General features: G+C 38.0%; 1 pseudogene; it reads right to left on the reverse strand.

Moving 5' to 3' along the window:
* Positions 1–6,647: 6,647 nt before the first annotated feature.
* The window catches only part of LOC123830404, a 106,803-nt pseudogene continuing 98,259 nt past the window's right edge, over positions 6,648–15,191 (reverse strand).

Raw genomic sequence — 15,191 nt, forward strand, 5'->3', positions numbered from 1 at the left:
AGCAGACATTCTGACACATTTATTCTGCACTGCAGTGATTTTATACCTGGAGGCAAAAGGAAGCTTGAGTTTGAATGCCAAATTCTCCCTTGGAAATATAATTGAAAGTCTTCAATGTACATGCAATCCTGGTATGCTGCCACTTAAGCCTGGCATTTATGCCTGGAAGACTTAGCAAATGCTATCAAAAGCAGGTGAGTCAATGGCTGCTATTGCTATCCCACTGCTGATAAGTTAGAACTGACTTAAAGAGGCACCGTGTCAAAGCTTTGCCAGACCTGCAGTGCCTAGTTACATAAAACCATCCCTGAGAACACAAACTGCTGTTTGAGCAGTTATAAAGTGATGCTAAAGGGAACTGTGGTTTAAGATCAGATTACTTTCCAAAAGCTTTGAATGAAATCTCCTACATCTAAACTACATGTAGAATGCTTAGGGCTCTGCGAGAACTTTGTAGGCGTAGCTTTGAGACCCCTTACCTTTTTCCCATTCCTCCTTAATTTTTCATGGATTAAAAAAAGAAAGAGACTATAAGATTGCAAAATTCATCCACCAGCTTTTACTCCCAGTCACAAATTTTTGAACAACAGTTTATTTTCAAATTGTTCCCAGGTATATACAGATTCTCCAAATAAACAGCAAACAGCATTTTTCCTTTGGGTTGCATTCTCTCTGCCACGTTGATCTGAGCTGCTATTTGGTTTTCTGGAATTTCCCAATGGGCTTTTTTTCAAAAATTAGAGACTGTGCTGTGTGAGGGGTAGGACTTCACTGGGCAGACCTGTTGAGGGCAGCACACATTTCAACTTTGTTTTGTTCTTTGAGCTGGAAAAAAAATGCCACACACCATTTAGATTTTATTTGAATAAGAAATGACAATTCACCATATTTATGCTAATATGCAAAAGGGGACATTTCTATAGATTGTGATAGTTTAGGAAATTCCCAAAGTGTCACTAGACATAGTCAAAAACTAATGAGATAGATAAGAGACAAAGTTGATTTACTGAAATACAAAGTGAATGTCGCTGTGCTTATTTTTGTTACTGTATATAACATTCTATTTTACAAAATCTACTATAATTGATTTATACTTCTAGTTTGGAGCAACTGTGAATAATCTTGCTATACATATTCTTTTTTTTTATTTTAATCATTGTTCAAATACAGTTTTCTGTCCTTTACTCCCATTCCAGCCCACCCACCCATCCCTCCCCCCCTCCCATTTCCACCGTCCCCCTAGTTTTTGTCCATGGACAAAAGCTATGCGTACTCTTTACAAGAGTCCTCATTCACTTGTGCCATGGAGGCTCTATGCCATGTAAATAAGAATGGAGCACTGGGGTCTTGTCCATCATGGTGCCAGAGGGTTTTCAAAACTGGTTGTACTATAAATTTTGCTCCCACCTGCAGTGTCTGAAAATTCTTACTGTTCTTCATTCTCACCAATATGAAGTGTTGTCAAAGTTTTCATTTTTTTCAAATCTGACAGATGAATGGTAGGATTGTCTAGTGGTTGTTGAGTTGAATGTTCTTTGTTGCTAATGAGGCTGTGCACTTTTTAATATAATTCTGGCCATGTAAGTTTTTTCCTTTTTGAAATTTCTACTCAAGCCTTCTTCCAATTTTTCTGCTAGATTACATATAATTTACCTGTTTACTTATATCTTCTCAAAACCCCATGAATGAGTTTTACAACCATAATATTAAGCAAAAGCAGCAAAATACAAAAGAATATAAATGTATGTTTGCACTTATATTAAGTTCAAAATCATGCAAAACAGAACTATTTCTTTAGGAAGACATAGTGGGTGGCAATATTTTTAAAAGCAAAGAAATAATTACAGCACAATTCAGGAGAAGTGTCTTCTTACTCTAAACAGATTGTTCGGGGAAAACAAATCCTGTTTCCAGAGCTGCCACAGTTTCTAAAATTTGGTCAATAAACCCACCATGCTCAGGCTCTCGAGCACTATAAATTAATCAAATAAAAAATGTATTAAGATAATAAGAAGAATCTCTATAATTGCGTGTGTAGATCAATAGTAAAAATAAAGCACATAAAAAGGGTAATGGCAGATAGTGGTAAGAAATTCCAATTTTTAACAACATTTTATTTCTATAATTTAAAATACATATTCAATTTACACAGTCACTTCAAGAAGACTTAGAAGTCTCACTAATGTGTACTCTTCTCTCTCCATAACTCAGTGGGAGGGCAGGGCAATGTAAAGCTGATTTAGAGTATCTCAACTTGAACTTCAGGCATATAAATTAGTATGTCTTTAGAGGAGAATATAAGGTCATCTCTAGAGAAAGCACTCTGAAAACTATGTTCAAAAATCCTAATGTCTCATGGGCAAGCCCCACTTATCGGGCCTAACAACAGCCCACATTGAGGCAGCGGATTCTCTTTGACAATTCATTTCCCTACACACTGTCCCTTAAAGCCACCCACAGTTGCATTTACAACAAGAACTTATCATCTATATTCACAGCAACGACAGAATTTGTCTCGTTATTCTAAAATCACAGCGGTCTCCTGCTTTAACGCTTTCTGAACTTCTTTTATCCACTGTTTACTGCTATGCGATCCAAACCCAGATGCCCTCCAGTGCCGGAGATCGGAGCAACAGAATATCTCGGGAATGCACTAGGAAGCATGCCAGGTGACGCTGCCTTCGAGTCCGAACAACCTGCATCAGAGCTGGAATGAACTCTAAATTATTGTTCCTTTTTCAATTTTCTTACTGGCTGGTCCCCTATCAGATGTCATCTTATTTTTTGTTTACCTCCCTCCATATATTCACATGCTTATCAGAGAAGACTTAAGTTCTTCCAGCTTTGGATAATAATTGTTTTTCATTTTTTTTATATTTTTTTAAGATTTTATTTATTTATTTATTTACTTTTAGAGAAGGGGGAAGGAGGGAGAAAGAGCAGGTGAGAAACACTGATGTGAGAGAGAAACATCAGCCCGCTACCTCCTGTAGCCAGTCCGGTCCCTGGTCAGCTACCTTTCACTTGGTGGGATGGCACTCAATCACCTGAGCCATGCAGGTCAGGGCAATAACTGCTTTTAGAAACTGTAAAGTAGTTACAAGAGAACACTTGTCCCAGATTTAGAATTTTTTTTTAAATGGAGCATGTGTATTATGGAGCCAATGTCTTCGCTCTACCTTGGTTTCGAGACTAAAACCATTCCTCACTGCTCCTACAGGCCGAAGAAGTCATCTGAAGGGGAGGGAGATGGATGCTTGGTTGTCGCATCAAAGGAAGCAACATTACTCTAGCAGCATCCATTTTTGATTAAGCCTTCCACTGTTGGAGATCTGAGGTTACATAATACGCTTTAGGCTGATAACAGATGTGGCTAGAGAATTGGTATTGAATTTATAGCATCAACAGAACAGAAAATGTGATGCATTTTATGCATGTCAGTAAAGAAATGACCTGCTCTTGTTCTACAGAGAATGAAAATTGGAAGTCAAATGCGCTTTGTGTTTCAAAATAGGCTCTCAAACATTTTGCAATTTTTATTTAAATTGTTAGGAGGCTTGGAGCTATTAGTTTATCTATCTTTCAAGACAGTGTAATATAACACTGAATAGATGATGCAAGTTGTCAATAAATGAGTGATCAACTAATAGCTCTGCTAGTAATTGATTTATTTTTCTTCAATGAAGTTGCATAAATCAAAAAAAACATTCTACGAACATATACAATTTTTAAAAAACTGCAGACAAAGTAAAATGTAACTCAAAATATATTCAAGTAACCCCCAGGTAAGGTAGAAAAGGGGAGAAGGAAACATAAAACAGAGAGAACAAAAAAAAACACAAAGTGACAGATGACTTAAAACTTAACATATCAAAAATTACATTAAATATAAAGGGCTTAAATATATCAATTAAAACAAAAATCAACAGAATAGGCTTCTTAATTATCCAACTTTATGCTATCTATAAGAAACTCATTTTAAATATAATAATATATTAGCAAAGATATATGTATATAATATAGTGGCAAAGATAGGCATAATATTATAGCAAAGATATATGTACATATACATATATGATATATGTATATATAACATAATCATGGAAACACCAGTTAACAGACAGCTGCATAGCTATACTAATACCAGATGAAGTGAGCTTCAGAGGAAAGGAAACTACCAGGTACAGAGAGGGTCACTACAAGTGATAACAGAGTCAATCTACCAAGAAGACACTGCAGTCCTTAATGTATCAATAACAGAGCTTGAAGAAGATAAAAAAGATGATGAGGAGATGAGAAGTTTCATTTTGAAAGCAGCTAGTGTATGCTGCTAGATCCTGCTTCAAACAGTCTACATCCATTATCTTTATTAATTTTTACCCAAAGAAAAACAATTACAAAGTACACTTTATTACCTCCATTTTGCATGAGTAAATGAACTCTAAAGAAGTTAAGTATTGAGTGCAAGATCACACAGTTAGCAATTCTCAGGCCAAGTTCTTTTCACTCTCAATCCTGCCTCCTTTAAACACTGTTAGAAAATATGCTGTGTGATTACCACATACAATACTGCAGTTCAGTACCTCCTCTCCCTGGCTGTAAAGCCTCAAGTCAACTTTTAATGAAGAACAAACACTGGATTCTCAATAAGTCATAGGAATAAGGTGGCCCTAGAAGACATCAGTAAGTACAAGGCGGGAATGAACAGAGCCTGAGGCAAGAAGCAGCTAATCACGGGGGAGATGGAAGTCACATTATGGCCACAGTGACCCAGTGTCAAAACTGCCACATAAGGCTGGGAAAGCTGGGCACTGCACAGCATTGGGCAATTCCACAGATGCCATGTACACAGACCTAAGATCGACTATCGTGTAAGTGGCATCACCTGGCATCTCAATCCACAACACTCCCTGTACCATCCATGGCATCCTTCACAATAATCAAGTTATGCTTTTGAAAGCAATAGACTCAAGTCTGCAAAGAAGAAAAATGGTCATTATAACCTCTGTCTAGGCCCTGAACTCAAGGGTCCAAACAACTGTCCAATTCAGTAAGTCTAAACCCTGGCAAGCTGCAAGAGCAGTGCCCAGATGGTGGTATTTCATAGGCCAGGAAAAGTATCCAAAAAGTGTAATGAACCTACAAAAGATTGCAAAACTTTATTTTGCCAAGCAATTACTTTCTTTTCAAACTGTCATTGTCACCACCATAATTTCCTGAAAAAAAGAATTTAAAACATTTTTTCTTATTTTGCCAAGACTTGAAAAATGTAATCACAGGTTAACATTAATGTATAATAGAGCACCTAAAAACCACTGAGCTAGCCATTCAGGAGGGAAGAACCAAAGAGAAAAGACAGAAAGAGAGTATTTTCATGTGTATCTCTTCCACACAACCATGTTCTCCTTCAGTAAGGCCAAAGGATGCTCATTGGACTTAGAAGATCATTTCTAAGGTTTATTCAGACTTTTGACCCATACACCACTGGAGAAGCCCTTCTTCAATGGCAGCTATCAGCACCAAGCCTTCATCACGTCTTTCCAAGGATATGATCACCAACCCTACTGCATGGGGCCATGGGCCCCAACAGATCAAGAGAGTCCAGGGGAGTCCAGGACCAAGAATAGCAGCTAAGATGCAAATTTTCTAAATATCAAGTGTCTACGATAAGCCTACCCTTTTATACTATGTGGGATACTTTGCAGAGTTTTTAACACATCATAAGTGCTCAAAAATGTTACTTGGATTAATTGTAATCATTGAATTGATAAAGCAAGACTACAGAGGTCATTTAAGTAATGAAATACCAAAGATTACCAAGACGGGGCAAGAATAGAGATAGAGCCCAACGTTCAACAACAACAACAAAAAAGAGGTTTGGGGAAGAGGGGGAGAAAGGAAGGCAGGGGGCAGGTAGGACAGATTATGTGCATTTGAATGCTGGCCTTGGTTTAGAAACTGTGTGCTCTCTGATGTGGACTGTTTGGCTGCAAAGTTCTCTGTAGCCTGAAAGAGGTAAAATTCTGCCTGAGTGAGCACAGGAACATAGATGGGCAATAGGGCTTCATCTGAGAAACCTACCCTTCCTGTTTGACTGATTCTAATGGCAAGGAGCCATTGTTTCTGACACCATTGGTTACATCTGTGCATTACTTCAGCAGGGGGAAAAAATCAGTTCATAAGAATTTAAAACGCACAGACGCTGAAGTCAGCATTTTGATCCTGAACTCTGCCTCTTACAGTTAACATCACGAAACTTCCATTTTCAGCTTGTGAGCCGGTCATGGGAGCGTCCACCTCACAAGGTTTTGAAAGTAAAATGAGATCATCTACTATGTTAAAGGCGCTTTCCATTCTGAAAGGTTTTGTGAATGCTAGTTATTGTCACCCTTTGGATAACCCAATTGATCAGGGATTTGGAAGACTATTTCTGAGCTTTGATGTGTGAGAGCAACATTTTTCTTTAAGACTTCAAAGAGGGATTTGAAGTTGAACAAAGATAAATACCACAGTGAGAAGTTTAAAAACATCATTTCTGATCAAGGAAAATAAATTGACTAATCTCCATTAGTGTTATCTACTAATTAATAATATATTTTATTTTTATTTTTAACAGATCGGTTATTTAATTAGGCTTTGTAAGAAATTTAGAACACAATTTTGTGAGAATAAAGCCCATGTGTGAAAGCAAACAGAGCGGAAGCAGCCCTAGAATTGAGGGAAAGTTTTATTTTTAGCAGAATTTGCAAGTCCACTGCTTTCTGATCAGCCTTGTGCTGCTCTGTTATCTTGTATTTCTCTTTCTCTGTGTCAAAATTCTCACCCTCCTGGTGTCTTGGCTTGCGCAGCTTCTTGAAGTAAGATGTTTGGGGGTTTTCACACCACTGATACAAATTTTGGTGGAGGAGGAAACAAAAAATTTCTGGTGTGTTCTATGCAGAGACCTCAATTAAGGGACAGAGGTCCAGTCACAAGTAGCAAGACACTGCTCAGCTACTTGAGGAAAACCACCCTCTTGGCTCTGTAGCACCCAGTGAGGATGATCAGAATGGTCCCAGGGATGACTCTGGCCCATAGTTCTCTGACATGCTGGCTGAAGGGTTTCTTGTGATGGTTAAACTGCTTTTGAGGCACATCTTCAGTAGAATAATATCTAGGCATTTTGCAAAGTTTAACCACTCTGATACCACCATTCTTGTTGCCACTGACTGGTTTTGTAACAGTAGCAAGAACCTTCTCCTTCTTTCTCTTTTCAATCCTGGATTTAGCTGCTGAATACTTCCTCTTGTACATGGCCTTTTGGGATCCCATCACTGACCAAGAGTATCTGTAAATTCTTCTGAATAATACAGGGTTTCAGCCACAATGGGGCTTCCCCTTCTTAGGTGTCTTGGCCTTAAGGTTACCCTTCTTAACCTTGGCACCAGCATCAGCCTCCTTGGCTTCTGGTTTCTTCTCCTTCATATTTGGCTTCTCAGGTTTTCACATGCCATTTGAAAGATAGGAAAAGTTTTAATAATATATTTAATTTAACAGAGTCAGAGGAATTTTCATAGCAAAGAAAACATTCTTTCCATTCACCTTGATTAATTCCTACTGCCATGTGAAAAGCAGTTCATTTCAAGTATCAAAAAGCTCTGATGGACACTAGGGAATGGGCACTAGGGAATGGGCACTGAATGTAAGCATCCCTGCCACCTGACCTAATACTTCCAGTGAATAGTCTTCTTGTGTCTTGTAATAAATAAGGAGAATTGTTAGGATTCTCCACCATGCACAGGTTCTTACTGGGGTAAACAGAAAGTGATACTTGCCCTCTTCTTACAACAAAGAGTAAAAAAAAAAAAACAAAAAACCCAAAACTTCCCAAAAGAAAAACCCCTCCCCCAAATACCAACTTGAAGTGGGATAACAATGATTTCACCTGACCAAAAGCTTTTCTCCCTTGCTTTTTCCAAAGAAAATAATTTTTCAAGCAAATAGATAAGACAATATCCAAGCTAGAGAACAGAAAGTTGGATCTGAAGAGGATTTCCATAAGTATCTACATGAGCAAGATAAACCAGCTAGCTTTCCCCTTACTCTGTTCTTCACTGCACTGTTTTAAAAACTCTAATAGCTCCACATAGTACAAGCTTTTTAGCTGGTGACAGTCCTTCAGAATTTTGGCTTCAGCCAAACTGACTATTTCCCAAAGCAGTCATAGTCTCAACTTCATCTGCAACTTTGCTCACGTTTCTCCTTCTGCAAGAAACATGGCCTGGGGCTCCCATCCTCTACCTGGATAAGTTCTCTTCTTCAAAGACTGCCTCTTCATGAAGGCCTCTTCTAAACCACCTCTTCTGGCCCTCCAGTACAGTTATGTATTCCTTATTCTAAACTCATTGGCTACTAAATTCACTTTTAGAGCATTTATTCTGTGGTTAAGCTATTGCTGAAGTGTCTGTCTCTCCTACAAGACTGTTAGCTCTTGGAGAGAAAGTATTATATCCTTTATACTTAGATCCTATATATCCGGCACATAGTAAAATTTTACACACTTAACAAATATATCTTAAATGAATGCACAATTCAGCATTTGGCAAATTACTTTGCAAGTAAATATTTTAGGTTTCATCCATTTAGTACATAGTAATTCTGCTATAGTAGTCTACTCAGCCAGGATAGAGGAAAAGCAGCCATACTTGATATATAAACAAATGAGTGTGATGTGTTTCAATAAAACTTTGTTTGCTAAAACAGACTGTGAGTCAGATTTAGCCCAAGGGCCATAGTTGGCTAATCCCTGATAAACTAAACATAGAATGAATTAGAAGGCCCTCAAAAATTTTCCCTCCAAGACAAAGTCAAATCCAAGAGGATATATGATGATGTAAGGGAAGAAAATGGTAACAGATCCCTTCTAAGCAGAAATAAAAGGGAAGGAGTGACATCATAACATTCCCTTACCCTCATCCTGGAAACTAGGGTTAATCTAGGTTAACATGCATACAACTGGGAAAGTAGGAGTCCATCAACAGCCTTATGAAGGCTGTAAATCCAGTGTTTGCTAATACCATATTCTAGTAATTAAACTTTTTAGTTTATAGATTAAGAGTGCCTACAAACAGAGGGCAACAGACTGCCTTATAGGGTAGCTTTTTTTCACATATGCTCAGGAGAAGCTATATACCAAGGGAAAATGTTAGGCCAACATATGATTGCCTACACCTGAGAAAGGAAACAAAAGAGATGGAAATGTGAGTTGTGGTCTCAAGGATGGACATTTGGCAGAATTCCAACAAAGAGAGTTCAGACAGGTAACCCTCGAATTAAAATGCATAGGCAATGTAGGTGACACTGAGTGTGTTTTTAATTATAAGCCAAAGTACCATACTAACATCATTGGACAAAGATACATATAGAATCCAACACTCTTTGTTTTAAGGCATAATTCTGATGCATATATATTTTTTCTTCTCCATGTTATATTTTCTTGGGGAACTTGGGGGGCACAAGAAGGATAATCAGAAGAAGGAAGGACACTATAAAAGAAAAGTGTTCATTTAGGTGTCTATCTTACATTCAAATGGAAATTCAAAGTTTGAGATGTATTTCCAAATGTAAACAATGCAGATTAAATGTTGGCATAGTGCCTGATCTGTATAATCCCTTCCTCTGGAAGGTAAAACATCTGACAGCACTACAAATGCAGGAGCCAAATCCTCTTGTTGGAAGCAGAAACATCACTCCCAGCAGCACCACCTGGCTTTTGCCGGATGGAGTGGAATTACGTGTGAAGGGAGATCCAGAGAATGGAGTTGCACAAACATAAAAAGGCTCCAGCCATAAAATAAGTTAAGCATGTTTACTGCCCTTTCGGGAGAAGTGTCTGAACAAATCAAATGATCGTGTATGTTCCCAGCCTCCACACTTCTGCCTTTTCCTTCTTTCTGCAAAAAAAGTATTTTCAGATTTCAAGAAAAGAACCAAGCTGCATAATACGTGAGAAAACAATTTATCACAAGAAGTCAGTAACCCATGAAAAAATGATACCATGCCTTTTCTGTTTAATGGGCTTCAGAGGATACATCCTGAAATGCTTTTCAAGCATCTCTGCTCTTTTTATCTGGAAATGCCCACGGTGATAGAATTAACTCACTCAGGGAACACAAACACTATAGACAGCAGCCCACTGACCTCACTTAAATACACACCTTTTAGCGGAAGGGCACTATAGGAAACTGCTTGGAACCCAACAAGGAGCTTTTGGCCTTAATTTTCTGGACTGTTAGCACATCCCAAACCCACCTGCAATTTTTCCACTTCGACTCTAAAGACATAGCAAAACATAACAAAATCTTTGTGAATCTTTTAGTCCCATTCTTTTCTCAATGAAAAATGATTCTAGTTATCAAAGCCATGAAAATATCATCAATCTAATTTACCATTGAGAATAGAAAAGTTCAACTTTAGTAAAGAACTTCTTAAACTCTTTTCTAAATTCTGAGGCCACACTTTAGTTAGTAGTCCTTAATTTTTTTGTTTCTATTCTATCAATGTCAAGGATCATAAACTAATAAACCTTGATGGCCAAACAGGACAAAACTAAGTGAGGCAGGTTGGGTGGAAAAGTACTTGAAAATACAGTAAACCAGAGACAGGGCCACTAGTTAGTTCTAACCAAATATTGCCATACAAGAGTGTGTGCAAATATTGTTAGCTATTTTGACTTTCAGAGATTTTCATAATCTAGATTGTTATGTATGTGTGTACATTTTTTAAAAGATTTTATTTATTTTTGGACAGAGAGGAAGGGAGAGAGGGAGAGAAACAACAATGTGTGGTTGCCTCTTAAGTGCCTCTTACTGGGGACCTGGCCCATAATCCAGGCATGTGCTCTGGCTGGGAACTGAACCAATGACCTTTCAGTTTGGAGGCCAGCACTCAAACCACTGAGCCACACCAGCCAGGACTATATGTGTGTAAATTTTAAACATTTTCAATTAATTTTAAAAAAGAAGTTTTTTCTCAGTGTGGCTCAAAAAACATATTTAATGATCATGGATCACTCATGACTCATCTATGTACCACTGTTCCTTAGTATCAGCAAAAGGCAAAAGTGACTCTACAAGTTCATCTATTGCTAATTGTGTCAGAAGAGAAGAAACACACCAGATAAAACAGAGGGGCCAGTGTTTGAATTTGCCATTATCTAATCTTGGGGAAGTTAGATACACTAAGAGTATTAGGCTATTCATGCATTATCAATATTGTCAAAGTATCATCTACAGTGGCAACTAACAGAAGGTCTAATTTTTTAATATAATTCTTTTGGAATCTTAATGTTTTTTTTTCTTCTGACATTAGCTGAGAGCTCAACAATGTTCCCAACATAATACTCTAGATCAGGAATAGGCAAACCTTTTTTGTAAAAGACCAGACAGTAAGTATTAGAGGTTTTGTTGACCAGACAATGTTTGTTGCAACAACTCAACTGCACCATTGAAGGTTGAAAACAGCCAAACACAACACAGAATGAATGAGTATGGCTGTGTTCCAATGAAACATTATTACAGAACAGGTGGCTGGTTGGATTTGACCCATGGGCTGTAGTCTGTAGTTTGCCAGTGGTGAATCTTAATGTTTTAAATATCAGTGCAAATAAAAACAATGATTTTGAAAATCTGAAAATACAAAGATATTAAACAAGATTAAGAAACTCATCAAATATACTTAAAGTTCAATTTAAAATGAATCTGCCTTATGGTGATAGAATAGTATGTTCTTCGGGTTCCACATGACCAAAAAGTATTTATTGTTCAACATCAAATAGGGATAGGATGCAAATTGTATATATTTATAAACAATATGCTCTAAGAGCTTACACAAAACAATTAACAAGGTGATTCATTGCCACAATGTTTAATAGGGCATTCTGTAAATAGGAAATACCTTTCAAAACATTCAACAAAATTTTTAAAATTCATGAGTTGTCAATCATCTATTTTGCTGGATATCTCTATGACTGCCAAGAACTTGCCTGACATTCAGAATCCAGTTATTAGAAGATACAAGGTTTTGAATCTCCCAAATAAATTCAGAAGTTAACTCCAAGATTCTCTATTAAATCTCTGTTTCCTTTTCCAATAAGGTTGGAGCTAAGTAGGAAATTTTTAGCTACACATGGAGGCATAATCCTACCTCATTCAAGAGACAAGCCAACCATCACATACAATAGAGAAGTGACATACCAAGGGGGCCTTAAAATACATGCACAAAAAATTAGCATATATATAACATGTGGACAAAACTAAATATCTATATTCTAAGGCCACAGATTCCCACATATACCTGTTCCTTGTCCTGGTTTAGCCTCTTTGATTTCATTCTCTCATATCTGAGCAAATTGAAGGGTTTAAACTCCTATCAAATTTCCCTTCAAACTATTTCTCCTCTCTTTCTTTGACATAGTTCGAAGGGACAAACTTCACTTTAGAACAAGTATTCAGAAGAGAGGCTTTCTGTATTAGAGACAGTTGGCATAACAAGTTTCCATCATAGAACTATTTCTCTAAGCCCACTATGATGACTGATAACTTTACAAAACCCTGAAAAAAACTCTACTTGAATACACTTTTTCCTCAAACTTCGTATGACTGAAATGAGCCATGTTCAGGTACCAAATGAGAAATCATTCCTAGTGATTTCTCCCTACAGTCCATTAGTCTAATCACTACGTCAAACCACAGCATCTTTTTTTGAATTTTTTTAAAAGACTTTTATTTAATTTTTTTAGAGAGAGAGGAAGGGAGAGAGAGAGGGAGAGAAATATTAATGTGTGGTTGCCTCTTAAGTGCCCCAAACTGGGGACCTGGCCTGCAACCCAGGCATGTGCCCTCACTGGGAATTGAACCAGTGACCCTTTGGTTTGCAGGCCAGTGCTCAATCCACTGAGTTACACCAGCCAGGGCTCCTTTTTGGATTTTTATTGTGATAAAATCTATATAACACAAAGTTTACCATTTTATTTATTTTATGTGTACATTTCAGTGGCATTGAATACATGTACATTATTGTGCAACCATCACCTTTATCCATCTGCAAAATGTTTCATCATCCTGTACCCATTAAATACTAATTCCCTGTTTCCTCCTCCCCAGCTTCTAGTAACCCCTATTCTGTTTTTCACCTCCATGAATTTGACTTCTAGGAACCTCAGAGAAGTGGAATATACAATACCTGTCCTTTGTGTCTGACTTAATTTCACCTATCCTACAGCATCTCCTTAGACTTCATTTCCCTTGCTTTGAACTTCACTCACAAAGTTTTATGAAGTCATCCTTCTCTATTACTTTGCAGCTGTTCTTTTTTCTCAACATTCCCTACCATCTCATGTGTTCATTCCTGTAGGAACCTTCTAACGGGTGCCACTCTAACTTATTAACATTGAACTTTGCATAAAAAAAACCTGCTGGAAACACATTGCTACTTCAGAAACTTTGTCAGTGTCCCACAGATCCAGAGAAAAATGTCCCAACTCTTCAGCCTGGTATGCAAATCTCTTCACCGTGTGAATCTGCCTCAGGCCAGACTGACATTTACCCCATGGCACATCTGTACCTAATCAGAACAGTAAACCCTCTCTCCAAGCAAAACTCACTTGGGTATTTTCTGCCACCCCATCCCCACCTTCTACACTCTTGTTTGCTTATATCTATATAAAACATGCTCTCAGACTTCCCTGTTAAAGCCTGTCCCAGAGGGATCACCCTGTCACCATGTAACCCCATGGCAGCTCCTTCCTAACGAATGCTTGCAACTTCCTCATCTCTGTCTCTGCACTGTGGATTCTCCGATGTTCACCTCATCCTCCCACCTACATCAGGATTCTGAACCCTACACCCACAGGTCCTGACAGAGAGAAAGTGCTCCATCAGCATTTATTTAACTTATGAAAAGGGAACTCAACACTTCCAGACCGCTGGTTGTTACCTTTGTTAACTTGGTTACCTTTTACCTAAATTTTTCGCAGGGTTTTCCTTTAGATCGAAGTAGGCAACATTCAGTCTCTTACAACCAGAGTAAACCTCACACCTTTACCAACACCATGGGTTACAGTTGAAGACTAGATCTAGTAAAAAAAAAAAAAAGTTACATGAAAGTTTGACCATTTAGCACACTGCTACAGCTGCCGCTCCCACTGATGGGTTTGCTCTTAACTTCATTTAAAATCTCTTTCCCAGGCTGAATATTTGGACTTTATTGCAAATCATTTTCTCTTCATGTTTTAATACGTTTTCACTTGCTTACAATTTATTATGCCTCTATGGACCCAACAAATATATTTTTAACAACGTAATAGTGCTCCATTACACAGGATGGTTGGCATCTCAGAGAAAAGTTAATTTGTGTCCAATGACAATGATTATGAACTTAGCTAAGTCATTTCCAATGACAGATATTATTCCCCAAAGGATAAGTATCCATCCATTTCTCTTACTTGGCATCAGTTTGCCAGATATCTGCTGACTACATTTCCCTTCTGTGTTCTATATATTAAGGCCAAATGCATAATTTTCACATTGGATTATGCATTTGGTCTTTTGCTCCTAGCCTGAGCTGCTCCATTTCTCCTACACATTCTCTCTCAGTAAACCACACAATGCTATTACAAATGGTTACACTCCGTTCTCTCCTTCCAGCCCTGCTCACTGTGATGCAGGCAGTTAAATGGAATGTCCCCATTGCAGACCGTTTGGGATGCTTACTTAACCCAAGAGAACGAGGAGTCAGATGGCAAAAGCTATCATCTGAAAAACAAATCCATTCAGGAAAACACCTTTTGCCCATCAGCAAAAGAGCTTCTCCCACTGCAGACTAGAGTTAGGTAAACTGGTATCTTGTGCAGAATTGAAGCTGTCTCCACTCACTTATTAGAAAGAGTCCCAAGTAAGGAGCCTAGGAAGGGACATAAAGGACAAGCTCCCATGTGCTTTTATCTTGTAAACATAAACAAGCTTTTCTAGGCCCCTCCCACATTCAGTTGAGGGAATTTTAAGTCAGAGTAAATATATTCTATCCTCACTGATTTACTCACCAATCTAGAATTATGCATTCACCTTTCACCTTTACTCAAATCATCCTCCTCTCGCCCCTCCTTACTTGAATCCATCCTCAAAAGCCCCAATCTTGCACGAAGGCTTCCCTGA

The sequence above is a fragment of the Phyllostomus hastatus genome, unplaced genomic scaffold (genome assembly GCF_019186645.2).
Source record: "Phyllostomus hastatus isolate PE091 unplaced genomic scaffold, TTU_PhHast_1.1 phas_scaffold_129, whole genome shotgun sequence".
In the NCBI taxonomy this organism is placed as follows: domain Eukaryota; kingdom Metazoa; phylum Chordata; class Mammalia; order Chiroptera; family Phyllostomidae; genus Phyllostomus; species Phyllostomus hastatus.